Source organism: Echinops telfairi, unplaced genomic scaffold, assembly GCF_000313985.2.
Source record: "Echinops telfairi isolate 266 unplaced genomic scaffold, ASM31398v2 ScPeMD7_1713;HRSCAF=2227, whole genome shotgun sequence".
Taxonomy (NCBI): Eukaryota; Metazoa; Chordata; class Mammalia; order Afrosoricida; family Tenrecidae; genus Echinops; species Echinops telfairi.
In genome coordinates, this window is record NW_022105611.1 from 876,967 (window position 1) to 891,288 (window position 14,322).

Below are 14,322 nucleotides of genomic sequence, written 5' to 3' on the forward strand. Positions count from 1 at the left end.
TCCCCAAACCCTTATTCTACGAGCTGTTCCTGTAGGTTCATCGGTCCTGGGTGTCATCGACCAAAGCGCGTGACACAACTCTGAGCGTGACCTCCAATGACATAGCCCTCTGAGGTGTACTAGTGTGAACATGCGTGAGCAAAGGAAGAGAGAATGTCCATCACAGAGAAAGGTAGCAAGATTAGGGATAGAGGGGCTTGTCTCCACCAAATGCCTAGCTAAACGACAACTAGCTGTCCATGCCACAAAAAAAGGGGTAGCAAAGAAATCCGGCACGCATTAAACACCTATGGGGACAATCCAACGCTGAACATGCTCAGACTCAGGTCACCTGGGCCCAGGTGGAGATCAACCTGGGCACACACACATTAAGCACTGGTGACATGACATCACACACGTGCTCCCGAACAAGCCATTAAGATCAGCCAATACGTTCAATCACGTCCCTCCAGCCAGTGGGTATAAATAGCAGACTGTGGGTAGGCCACCGTCTCTTTCAAGTGCTCACTTGCAGGTCAGAGGGTGGGCTCTCTCCCAGGCGTGGGGCGCCACGCGCCTGCATGTCCTCTCAGGGCCCCCACTCTGGTGCGTCTCTGGGCTCCGCACTCGGGGCCCCGCCCTTGTTCCGGTCCTCCTTCCACGTGGCTACACGCTCTCCTGAAGTGGCCATCCTCAGTCTCGAACTCTTGTGAGGTCCCCATGCGACCTTGCATGATTTCCAGAGATAGCGTGTACTTTCTGAGACTGTACTACCTGAAATGTCCCTTTCCCTCATGAAAGGTACTTGGACTTCACCAAAGTGCTTCAGCCACGGGAATTCTTTCAGCACCGAGAAGCGAGAACCGAGGCAATCCATCCCAGAAACCTAATAATGGGATTGCTAGAATAAGACGCATGTTACACAGCACACAGGTGTTGGTGTAGCGAGGATTTGTCTGTCCGCGCTTGCTGCAGCTGTCTTCTGCTTCCTCAGACCCCATGTGGCTTCTGGCTTAGTCCTCAGGTTCCAAGTGTATCGGTGGTAGGATTCAGTTCACCCAGTTCACCCCACTCGCTTGGGGTCCCACTAATGCAGCCCCTAGAGCATGCTGTCTGCCCCCAAGATCAAGGCTTCAGTGTCCCAGTGTTCTATGGCACCTGGCCTCAGGTCCCAACAGTGGCCCCATATGTCGCCCGGGGTTATGGTTGCACACCACTAAAGACACTTCCCACTTAATGTTCCCCAAAGCACCTCTGTCTCTCCTTCCCCCACCTGGAGGTCAGCCCTTCCTCCCCTCAACAGACATGTACCTATGTTCCCCCAAACGTGACCATTCTCCCTCCCCTCTCCTGTGCTGCCCCTCATCAGTAAGCCTCATCCCTCTGATAGGGCCACCTCCCTCTCCGGGGACCTCACGCCGATCTATATGGCTACCACTTAGCAGACAGCATCTCCCCTGATCATTTGATCCCAGCTGACCCAAGGCACCCTCTGGCCAAGCGCCCTACACTATTCTTACCAGAGTGGATGATCTGTGGTCCATTGCACTGGTCAGGCTCTCCATCGGGCTGTCTGGCCTCCCCAGTCAGCAGACCGGATGCCCTACACGTCTGAGCTTGTGCCTGTTCTTGAAGCCATACATTTTCAGGTATTTGTTACAATAGCAGCCTACGTCTTGGTACCCACATCTGTATTCGTTATTTGTTGCTTTGTGAAGGCAACAGCAATAGCATGGCTACTGAGTTGATTCTGACTTTTAGCAATCCTATTTAGGGCTTCTGAGACTGCTGTCACATCTTTATGGGAGCAGACAGCCTCATTTTCGCCCTTGGGAGTGGCTGGTGAGCTTAAGCAGCGGACCTTGCAATTAGCAGCCGAATGCGTAGCCCACAGCACCACCAGGGCGCCTTACACAAGGATATTCCCCTAAGAAGACTATCCTAAAACAACAACCATTTATTGCCTGTGGCTTCAAAACCAAACTCACTGCCATCGCGATGATGCTTGACGCATGGTGACCACCTCCCCCCTCCTGTGCGTTTCTACGATTGCAACTGTTCATGGGAGTAGAAAGCCCAGTCTTTCTCCCACGGAGCTGCTGCTGGTTCGAAACTGCCCACGCTCAGGACCACAACCCACTGTGTAGCGCCTGCCCCACCAGGGCGCCTCTGGCTCCGTGTGTTAAGAGGATTGTGATTAAGACGGAAGATGGGGGTTGCAGTACCCTAACACTCCACCAGGGGGAGACGCATTCACATGGGTGCTGGCTGGCCTCAAGTCTGCGGGCTACTGGTGGAGGATGCTATGTTCTCCCTAAAAGAGTTCATTGCTTGGTGACTGACTTCTTTCAAGGCAAGAACGACAGAGACTTAGAAAGGCGTTCAAGCCAGAAGCTACATATTTTTAGGAATGTGATCTCATAAGTGATGTTTCATCACATTCTCCAGCTCCTACGGAGTTTCTGGGTCATACAAAAACCCTGAAGAAAAGGTCAGTGATCTATTTTGGAAAGTCACAGCCCAGAGAGCCCTATGCAGCTCTGTTCTGCTCTGCAAAACATGGGATGGCCAGGAATTGGGTTCGACTGGGAGGCAACGGATTTAGACCTTAGAAATGTGTCCCCAGGCCCAGCCCGCACTCAGGGAGAGAGCCCAGCACCTTCTGAACATCGCCTGCCGCCTTGTTGTTGGGTGCCTTTAGTGGATTGATTCTCATGACCCCGTATGCCAGAACCGAACTGCCTTCCTGGGATTTCTTTGCTGTGATCTTTGCAGCAGTGGGTTACTGCATCTTTCTTCGGAAGAGCTGCTGGGTGGGTTCAAATGGCCACCCGAGTAGTTATCAGCCCAGAGTTTAAGCTTGGAGCCACCAGGGCTCCTTGCGGCTGCCTGCCCCGTCTAGGTACCTTCCCTCTCCCTGCCGCCTTTTCTGTTTGCCTCATTCCTCCATACTTTGTGCTCACACTTGCTTCCTAGCTACTAGGGCACAGTAAAAGACATTTCCAGGGATATATATTTAAAGAAGAAGAAATAAAGTATTATATGTGTGTGTGTGCGGTGAGGGGGTGGGGCCTTTGTGACATCCAGTAAGGCAGTGGTTCTCAACTTTCCTAATGCCGCGACCCTTTAATACAGTTCCTCATGTTGTGGTATCCCCCCAACCATAAAATTATTTTCGTCACTACTTCCTACTATGATTTTGCTACTGTTATGAATCTTCATGTAAATATTTGATATGCAGGATGTATTTTCATTGTTCCAAATTGAACATAATTAAAGCATAGTGACTAATCACAAAAACAATATGTAATTATATTGTGAAATATTTATTTCTAATGACAAATAAATGACATTTTGTCCTGAAGTATGGTGTAGCATGGGTCACAGTCTTCACGCCGGGTACTCGTATGTGGGCGTATCTGCATGTGGGCGGACCCGCCAGGAGACAGACACAGGAGCCGTGTCTCGGTTCCTAAGACCATTGGAAATATGGACTTAAGTGACTCCTGTGAAAGCCCCGCCTTTCTCCCTGCAAGAGCCTGGTGGTTTTGAACTGCTGACCTAACAGCCCAACAGAAACCCACTGCCAATAAATCCTGACTCAGAAAGCGACAATAGGTATGATTCTGTAACTCCCACGAGGCAGTTATGTAAACATTTAAGCAATCAGGAAGTCTCTTTCTCCCCTGCAGGGGTTGCTGAGTTTGAGCCGCCAAACTTGATGACCATCCCACTAGCTAACTGCAAAGTCAGCAGTTTGAAAGCACAGCCCCTCCGCAAGAGGACGACAGGGCTTTCTACATCCATAAGTACCGACCTTCTGGGAAGCCACAGGGGCAGTTCTACCTCGTCCTATAGGGTTGCTATGAGTCGGAATCGCTTGGGCTCGGGGTTGGTTCGGGTCGGGTTTGTATACCGGACAGACACTGGGTTCGGTTGTTTGGACTTTGGATGACACCTAGTGGCAGAGACGGGACACTGCGCTTAAAGCCATCCTGAAAGCCCCGTCTACGTGGGGCGCACACACCCACACGGACACCCGACCCCGGCTCCTTGCTCTGCGAGTTGCCAACCAGGACCGCACTACCTGGAAGGACGCCAGCTGTGAGCGCAGTGGCAGCAGCGACAGCTCCAGGGGGGCGACTGCCAGGGCGGGGCGCTGCTGCTGTGCGATGGGGGTGGGCTAGGGGTGGGATTGGGGTATCCATGTCAGGCGGAGCCCGCAGCTCACAGCAGCCCCGGGAAGGGGGTCCGGACAGTTTGGGGGTGGCCCGGTCACTCAAGCCACGGGTTTGTCTGCAAGGAGTCCCGCGGTTGTCGCCTTGTCACACAGTGTCCCCGCCTTCAGGATGTCCCAGGCGTGAAAGGACAGCTTGCCCGGGGAGCACAGAGCCCAGGGCTGGCGGGGAGGGCAGAGCACCCGTGAGTATGCAGGGGGGTGGGGTGGGGGGCTGGGCCCCCTTCCATCCGACGCCAGCCCCACCAGCCCTCGGCCAGGGAGGGGTCTTCCATCCACGTGTCCACACCCCGCAGAGCAGGTGTGTCTTCGAAAGGCAGTGGGAAAGCGTATTAACCAGAAAGGTATGTGTAGTATCACGAGTTCACGGAGTAACGAGCAGGCCTGGGAGGAGATTTCGGAGTAGGTGGCGCTGCATGCCAGGGGCGTCCTTGTGGGCCGCCATGGGCCCAGTTTTGAGGGTAAAGTCAGAGTGTTCCCCAAGGGCGTTTACTTTTCACCCACGCAGTGTACACCTTGAAGCAGTTTGTCTCCCACTGGGAGCCTGGCAGGGAGCAGTCCCAGGGTTCCTGGAGCGGCCCCCCCAAGACACTGGCCGTACTGTATCCTCAATATAGAGGGCAGAGACTTTCAGGTCAGGTATTTCTAGCAATACACTGCTGCTTCCTGGAGAGGCCTGAGCGCGGACAAAACCCTGTGCCCAGCGATTGCTCTCAGCACACTCTGTCTTCTCCCCTATTTAAGATGCTGTTAGGAGCCAGCACCGTCATGTTGATAGATTCATAAACTATAACAGCTGAAAGCGATCTTAAATCATTTTCTACAGATAGATAAGGAAGTTGAGGTCTACAGAACTCGGACGGCATAATGACAGTCCTATATATGTTCTGACTTAACTCTATTTAATAACCACTAGATACGCCCCACCTATTAGTTTTGGGGCCCCGAATTCCAAGTCTTCTCTTCACCATGCACAGCTCTGAATTGACGTTGACAGACACACAAAGGTCAGTCTTTAGAACCCGTGCCCTAAATTTAAACATCCAACCTGGCACTGTGAAACACGACCTTTCTACTCTTCAGAGCATATTCGCCATATTTTTTGTTAAGACAAAAGCAGATTAAGACACCCCCCTGCCTTCCCTTGTGTCTCCCCCCTCCCCCCATTACATAACCAGCACAGTCATCCGCCCAGGTCACCAATGAATGGATCTCCATGTCAGTTTCCTCACAAGTTCGACGAATATGTTTGCGCATCTGCTCTGGTGCCGAGCTGTTCAGATGCTGGGAGTCCATAAACAGAGAGGAGCGTCTCCGTCCCAGGAGGCCTCCCAGCGAGTGGGGTACACGGGAGGGAGTGTAAACACCATCGCCCGGACTCATTTCACTTCGCCTTCAAAGGCATCTGGGCACCGGCTTATTTGTTTGTCTACTTAATGTAGTTTTAATGTTTCCCCTCTCCTCACCCCTCCGCCACCTCGTGCTCTTAAACGCTGATGCACCTTAGTTTCATTTGCCAACTTACTGCCATCCCACCTGACTGGTACTTCTCTCTCCCATTGGTTTTCGTCCAGCCGATGTTTACTGAAGACCAAATACGTGCCAACCACTCTTCCACTCCAGACCAACCCAAACCACGCTCGCTGCCATCGAGTCAGTGCCAACTCATAGACACCCTATAGGATCGGGTAGAACTGCCCCCAAGAGGTTTCCAGACTGTAACTCCTTTTGGTTTTCTAAATCATTTTATTGGGAGCTCGTACCTCTGATTACACTCCATCCATCGTGTCACGCACATTTGTACATTTGTTTCCATCATCATTCTCAAAGCATTTGCTTTCTACTTGAGCCCCCTCCCTTCCTGCTCCCCCTCCCTCATGAACCCTTGATCATTTATAAATTATTATTATTTTATCATGTCTTACACTGCCCGACGTCTCCCTTCACCCACTTTTCTGTTGTCCATCCCCCAGGGAGGAGGTTATATGTAGATCCTTGTGATCGCTTCCCCCTTTCTGCCCCCCAGCCCCCCACTCACCCTTCTGCAGAAGGAACTCTTTACTGGAGTTGAAAGCCACGTCTGTCTGTCTGTCTGTCTGTCTGCTGCCTCCCGCAGAGAAGCTGGTGGTTTCAACCTGCTGACCTTGTAGCTCGCAGTGCAGAGCTAACCTCTGTACCCCCAGGGCTCCGGCATGCTTCCAGGTGCGGGGAAATAGAATGGAAAACAGAAAGGTCCAAGTCTTTGCCCTCACCAAGCTTCCAGGTTAGTGGAAAGGAGGCTGGCAGAGGTCGGTTATGAGCGGCTTCGCTGACGGAATGCCCAGCATCCCAGAAAAGGCATTCCAGATGGAGGGGCCGCCGAGGACCAAGGCCGTCCCACAGGAAGGGAGCGGGCCGGACAGTCGATCTTGAGGTCCGGCAGACAATGAGGACACGGCTGGTGGGCTGAATCATGCAGGACTCTCTGGGCCTCCATCCGAGCTTGAGCTTTTACGTGGCGTGAGCAGTGGGCCATTGGAGGGCTTTGAGCAGAGACACAGTCTGACCGTTCTTAGAGAAGATCACGCTGACTTCCGCATGAGGAATGGTGGTATGGACCAGGTGATGACGGTCGAAAGGTGAGACGTCATGGGGGCCAACAGGAGGCTTTGGAATGTCCCAGGGCTCTGCCCACCCTGCCTTCTTCTCCCCAATGAGAAGTCCCTAGTTAGGAATTGCCTGTGGTTGTCAGACGCTGTCGGGTCATTTCTGACCCATAGCGACCTGATTAACAACAGAGCTAAACAGGGCCTGTCCAGGGCCATCCTCACAGTGGTCCCTGTGCTTCAGCGCTGTTACAGCAACGGAATCCATCCATCTCTCAAACGTCTTCCCCCGCTTCACTGTCCCCGTACTTCACCAAGCACAATGTCCTTCTGCAGGGACCGATCTTTCCTGCACACTTTCCAAAGTATGTAGGACGAGTCTCCCCATCCTTGCTTCTAAGGAGCATTCTGCTAAGACGATACGTCTTCCAAACCAGATTTTTCGGTCCTTTTGGCAGTCCACGGCGCTTTCAGCATTCTTCACCAGCGCCACAATGGATCCTTTGTCAGTCTTCCTTTTTCAGTGTCCAACTTTCACCTGCATACGAGGTGACTGAAAATACCATGGCTTCCTTAGGCGCTCACATCTCCCGTATTGTTCCGAGAGCCTTCTCCTCATAAGCAAATACATCCCAGACCTCTTTTCTAAGATCTTTCTCAGTATTTCCATTTGGCTTTCCTGCAGTCACTTCAAACCCAATGTGTCTCTGTCCACATGTTCACAGACCTTGGGATTTGCTTTCCTGTGATCATTACAATTGGCATTCATTATTTGTGTATATAGATGTTTACAACCGGTTCAAACTATAAGCTCTGTGCCTGTCTCTCACAATGCTCTCTTGAGCATCAAGGGCAATATGGGTACAAGGAAGGGGCTCAATCAGAGGCACTTCCCTTAGACCCAAGTAAGAGAGATGCTTGCTGACCCCACTGTGTCCCTTCTTTGCCTGGACACCTTCAGATGGGTGAGAAATTCACAAGGCCAATAATCATCCGCTCAGATGTTTTCCTTTCCTCCTGCTACGAGCCCAGGACCTTGGAATTACATGTCCTAGAGGCCCACAACCTTATCTTATTGCACACGTGGGCCTTGTTCCTAGGTCTGTCCGTGCTACGGTGGACCAGTCCATCAGGGAGAACACTGCTAGCCTTAGGGGCAGCCCACCACAGGGTTGGCGAGTTGTGGAGGAAGCAGTACCTGACACTTGGACATGCAAGCCGGGCATCCACATGCCTGTGTGTAACGATCCAGGTTGCAGAACTGAACCTGCGGTGGGAAAGAGGCTGTCGACCACAGTCAGGGGCCAGGGCCAGGCATCTTCTATGACCACATTTGGACACAGAATGCCCAGCGTTCTAAGCATTCTAAATGCAAAACTAGTTTCCCAGGTTGCCTGGGAAATTCCCAAAGCAGGATCAAAATGTTTTATTGAAGGCTTTGCTATCTTGATTTAGAATGGTGGAATATTTCGACCCGTGCTCTGAGGACCTCCACTTGTACTCTAGCCCAGTGTGCTGCACATAGTAAAGGGCAGGACTGATCATGAATAGACTTTATCCCCAGATGTTGGCATTTACTGTCGGGAACGACTGTATAAATCATTGTGTGGCTGGTTCATGCAGTCAGTCCCTGCAGTGGGGAGTGCTTTTCACTTAAAGGGAAGATTCAACTGCGGAGTGAGTAATCTGGCTATGAAGGATGAGAGAGTGTCTTCTCTCAGGGCAGCTCTGGCACTCAATGACTCAATGACAAGTGTATGTCATGATGATGATGCCCAAGTCAAAACTCACTGCCATCAAGTGGATTTTGACTCACAGTGACCCTGTAGGACAGAGCAGAACTGCCCCTGTGGGTTTCTGAGATGGTACCTCTTTAAGGAAGTAGAGAGTCTCATCTTTCTCCCACGAAGTGACTGGTGGCTTTGAACTGCTGACATTTTGGTTAGCAGGGCAATGCATAGCTATTTTTTCATGGGGGCTCAATAATAATAATAATAATAATAATAATAATAATAATAATAAACCGAGAACCCAAATTCACTGCCATCAAGTGGTTGATGACTCGGAGTGACCTCGTAGGACAGGGTAGAACTGCCCCTGTGAGATTCTGAGACTGTAACTCTTTAGAAGAGGAGACACTCTCACCTTTCTCCAGTGGAGCGTCCAGTGGTTTTGAACAGCCAACCTTGCAGTTAGCAGCCCAACACATAATCACTATGCCACCAGGTCTCCTGGTAATAATAATAGCTAACACTTCGTAGGCCCTTGCATTGATTAATTCATTTCATATTCTCAACTCTATGAAATATATACTGATATCATTCCCATTTTACGGATGAGCTAGTGCAGGTTCAACACATTTAAGTCCATGGTCTCCACCGTGTCTTCAGTAACCTTAGTGGCTGCCTGAAACCGCGGAACCAAAATACACTCTAATTGTCCTCTACACACATGATAAAGCTTAACATGAATAAGGGACAATAAGAGAGTAATGGCAATAACTAACAACAAGATAGAGCAATTATTAAATAAAATAAGCATTATTTGAACGAAAGTGCTGCTGTCCTCTGGTAGACGCCTGGCCAGCACTGACTACCACGTGACTTCCATGCTGTCAGCACGTAGGAGGAGCCTTCAAATAAGTTCTTGAAAAAATGGTATTAAAAAGTAATGGAATCTCCCAGTCCCTTTTGGAGCCCGCATCCAGCATGGATAGGCTGGACTAAGGGGAGCTTCTCATCCTGGAAGGATGGGGCAGGTTGGTGTGAGATTTCCTCTCAATTTACATGAAGAATTATTTAAAACTTAAGGAAGAGTCTGGAATCATGAAAGTAAACCCAAGGGCCCTGCTAGTGAAGTAGCAGAGGGAGACTACCTTCCCAGGCAGCCTGCTCTCCGTGCTGTGCTGTGGTGTGTGGCCCCAAGTCCTTCCCTGTCCCCTTTTTGCTGTCACTGCTGTGGACCCACATGGATGCCGCGTGGCCTTTATAGGGAATAAGAAATAATAAAGGATTGAATTCAAAGACGTGTCGGCAGGATGACTAATATCCCCACAGGAAGTCATTTCTTCAGTTTTACATTCAATTTCCTCTCTTAGGTTTATAGGGATTTGGAGATAAGATAAAGACCGTTTTGCAGTAAAGGGAGTTATTGGATCTTCATTTAGTGATCACAACACCTAAGGGCCCGAATAGGAAAATAAAGCACAGTTCCTTACAGGTGCTTTCCCCCGTGTTATAGTATTTAATCCGCAAGAATGTGGGCTCTGCCAGTGCCCCAGCTCTTCTTGGATGAGTTTCCATTGTTAACACGGGGAGCCCAAATCCCAAAGGCCAAGGCAGAGCATCTTCCTCCTACTCTCAGGCCACAGGACGGCCAGCCGCTCCGAGACGCCCCAGTCAGATGAGGCGTGCAGGTTGTGAGAACTGGGATGGAGGAAAGGAAATGGGAGGATGGACTGGACTTAGATTCAAAGTACCGGAGTCTGAGAGTACCAGGGTTCTTCAAAGAGTTCATGGACAAAATGCCATTACTTTTTAACTCCACTTTCCCCCTGAATGTTTTGAAGCCTTCTTGGATCGCCAGCCTTCACGGTGGGGACTCAAACCTATCCGATACGACGCTGGGATCCTGTGAAGATTCACAGCCTCAGAAACCCCATAGAGGGTTGCTGTGAGTCAAAAGGACTACAGATATTTAATAGACCGTGGCACTCTCCTCAGTGTGCGTGTGTGGACAAAGAGTAACAATTCCCAAGGCCAAGTTCAGTATCAGATTGATATATGCCCTACCCTTGGGGACCTTCAACAGCCATTAGAAAGAGAGAGATAGAGAGGGCAGTTTCAGGCAATGTCAGTGTTAATCAACAGTTTGGCTTTCAGTTTTCTTGCATAAGAAGGTGCTGTCAGCATTGAAGCGCTGTGGACAGGGCTCCCCAGTGAGCGGTGTGGCACTCACTCGTGCTCGGTTTGTCTGCTCCCGCCCTGGTCATCCACTTCTACGTTTGCAGGCCTGAATTTCCCAGCATTGCTATGAGAATAAAAAGTCAAAAAACAATTATATAGACTCAGTACATTTTCTAGAACCCAAGCATTTACTGAGATGATGTAATGTCGATGTTTCTAACATATGGTAGACATTTAACACATTTGCTAAAACAAAGCAAAGCAAATAGAAAATTGCTGGAAAATGGCTAAACTTAAAAAAAACGAAAAAGAAGAAGAAGAAGACAGTCCTCTCTCCTTCCAGGTTCTCCTGGATGTCTCCCAGAACAGAGTCATGGAAATAAACCAGATTCCACACAAACCCAGAGTGTTCTATGTGATTCCCCAAAAGAACACAATCCAGGCTTTGGCACCAGTCTCCTTAAGATACAAACAGCACGAGTTCTCAAAATGGAAACTTCCGGTCCATAAACGAATCACCAGCATCCTCACATGGTCCCGAAGAGTCCACTTTGTTCCACACCATCCAGCAAGCCGAGTGTCCGTCCACCCCAGATGGCCACTTTGTCGGCGAATCGAATCTTTCCTCTTTGTGGGCTCGCACCGTGTTGCATCGCCAACGCTTTCCCAGTTGTCAGCCAGCCTGGTTCTGGAGATCACCGGCACAGTCCCAGGCGTTCTGGGCTGGCCGTGATTTGGCTCTACCGGGTGCCTTTTCAGAGGAACTTTGACTACCCTGGAGCTTCGTCTGGTCCCCCTCTCGCTGTGCAGTTGTCATGTTTGAGAACCAGGCCAACCCTTCTTTTCTGAAACAGTCTGAACCCTCCTGCCTTGCCACCCCTAGGCAGCCACTTTCACCTGCCGCTTGCCCCATAGTGTGTTTGTTTGCAATGAAGTGCTAGGAGCACTGTATGTTTGGTTTCGTCTCTGCCCTGCCTTCTTGAGTCTTGCTCTCTTCAGCATCTGTATAGAAGAGCACTCAGGGTTTGCTGAGGAGCTGATCAACAGAGGAACTGGAAATACAGGGAATCCAGGGCGGATGAGCCCTACAGGACCAGCGGTGTGAGTGGTGAAACAGGGAGGGTAGAGGGAGAGTGGGTAGGAAAGAGGGAACCGATTACAAGGAACTATATGTGACCTCCTCCCTGGGGGACGGACAACTGAAAAATGGGTGAAGGGAGACGTCGGACAGGGCAAGATATGACAAAATAACAATTTATAAATTATCAAGGGCTCATGAGGAAGGGGGGAGCGGGGAGGGAGGGGAAAAATGAGGACCTGATGCGGGGGGCTTAAGTGGAGAGGAAATGTTTTGAGAATGATGAGGGCAATGGATGTACAAATGCACTTTACACAATTGATGTATGTATGGATTGTGTTAAGAGTTGTATGAGCCCCTAATAAAATGATTTTTTTAAAAAAGAAAAGAAAACAGTAAAAAGCACAAGGCTCTAAAGCAGGGCGAACTTTACCTATAAAAGTCCAGAGAAGACATGTTTCAGACTTGGCAGGCCTGTCATAACTCCGCAACTCTGCCACGATAGCACCAGGGCAGCCATCAACACATGCAGTCAAAGAGGTGCCTGCTCCAGTAAAGCCGTATTTATGGATCGGAGATTCAATTTCACATGCTTTTCACATTTTGTGAAATAGCATTCTCTTTTTGATTGAAAAAAAAAAAACATTTTCTAAATGTAAAAGCCATTCTTAGAACACAGACCCTATGAAAAATAGAAGGCAGGCCAGATTTCGCTCATGAGTTTATCAACTCGTGCTCTAAATTAATATTAATTAGCTCTTGCTTTAATTATATGGATTGTTGTCCAGAGATCTCTTTTCTTTCATATTTATCAATACTGATTTCTGTCAAGTGTGTATCACCTCATACCTGCTTCATCCTACTGACCTCTGGGAAGCTCCTTTGTGTGCGTGTGCGTGCATGCGCGCACGCGTGTTTTGCAGCTCCAACCAGCTGCTTTCCCCGCACAGTATCTGTGTCTGTCCTGCCCTGGGGTGGTGGGTCTGGCTTTAACCATAAGGACCAACTTCCCAGCAGTGGGTCACATGCTAGCTGCCTCTATGTCCACACCATGTGGGTACAAGGGTTCTGGCATCTCTGGCCGTGCACTTGAACTTAGAATTGCCATTACAGAGACGTCTAGTTTTCCTCTATCTTTTCTTCTCTGCTCGGGGAGAGGAGACCGCCTGCACCTGGGAAGACTCACAGCCCCAGAAATTCTGCATGGCTTCGCCATGAGTCAGAGTCAATGTGTTGGCAGTGAGCTTGTCTTTTTTAATTGGTTGCGTTTTATAAATAATAGTTCATGATAACAATACTTGCCACCTATCGAACACTCACTGGTTCCATGCTCTGTGAAAGGATATTTTAGGTCTGTTGCATACTGGGAGCTTTGGTGGGTGATGTTAACCACCGGATCAGCAATTCGAAACCACCTGTCACCACAAAGGAGAAAGATGGAGTTTTCTACTCTCATAGCAGCTTTACTGTGAGCAATTCTACTCTGTCCTATAGGGATTGGCTCAAGAGCAGTGAGGTTTTGTTTTTGTTTAATATACTTATTTTAAAGTACAACGCATTTCTCCATGAATAAGCTTGGCTTATCCATCTCTCAAGACCTACTGAGAGCAGGAGGTTAGTAGGCAGAGTTTTGGGAAATACAGACTTATTGAGATGTGAGGCGATATAGAATGTCATTAGTTGAAAGGTTAAGAATGACCAGGCACCATGCTATGGGTTAGCTAGTTCATTAAATAGTCAAAGCAACCTGAAGGGGGTAGATGGTGTTATTTCTATTTTATGGCGCAAACTGAGGGTTGTGAAGATTAACTAGTCTAAAGTTGACTAAGGTTTTGACACAGGAAATGTGCTTGCTGAGCGTCATCCTAACTCCCAGAAATTCATCTCCTCATTTCTGAATCCACATGTGCATCTCATCATTTCATCACCGTTGTGATACAGACTGACTGAGCCCTCTCATCACTATACATTGGGCTATTTTTCTTTATCTTCCCATCTCCATTAAAAAATTCCCATTTCTCCAATCATCACCAATACGAAAAATCCACTCAAAGGGACTCAGAGCAACCATGGATAGAATTCCTGAGATGAAAAATCTTTAGAGGAGCAGAGAGCCTCCTCTTTCTCTGAAGGACCCTCTGGTGGGTATGAACCCATGACCTCTCAGTTTGCTGTCCAACCCTTACCTGAGTGAGCAACCAGGGCTTCTTCATCAAAAGAAGGACTTCAAAATGTCCATGGAAAAATGGAATTGAAAGATAATGGAATGTTTCCAGGGACACTTTGAAGCCCCTTTGTAGCTCTGTCTTCCCCATATCTTGCTATAACCTTGAACTTGACAGCTTTGCTCATTTTACTAGTTCTGGGGAACCGGTTGATACAGATATTGAAGGGGAGAAGGGTTTACACGTCCAGCTGGAGACCTTAATTCAAGCTTGAGGGATGTTTTAACATTACGCTTTTATCTCGGGACTTTGGCCTAGGTGTTACAAAGGTCAGTAACCAATGCTCTCTCACAGGTCTAGGGGAAGTGTCATT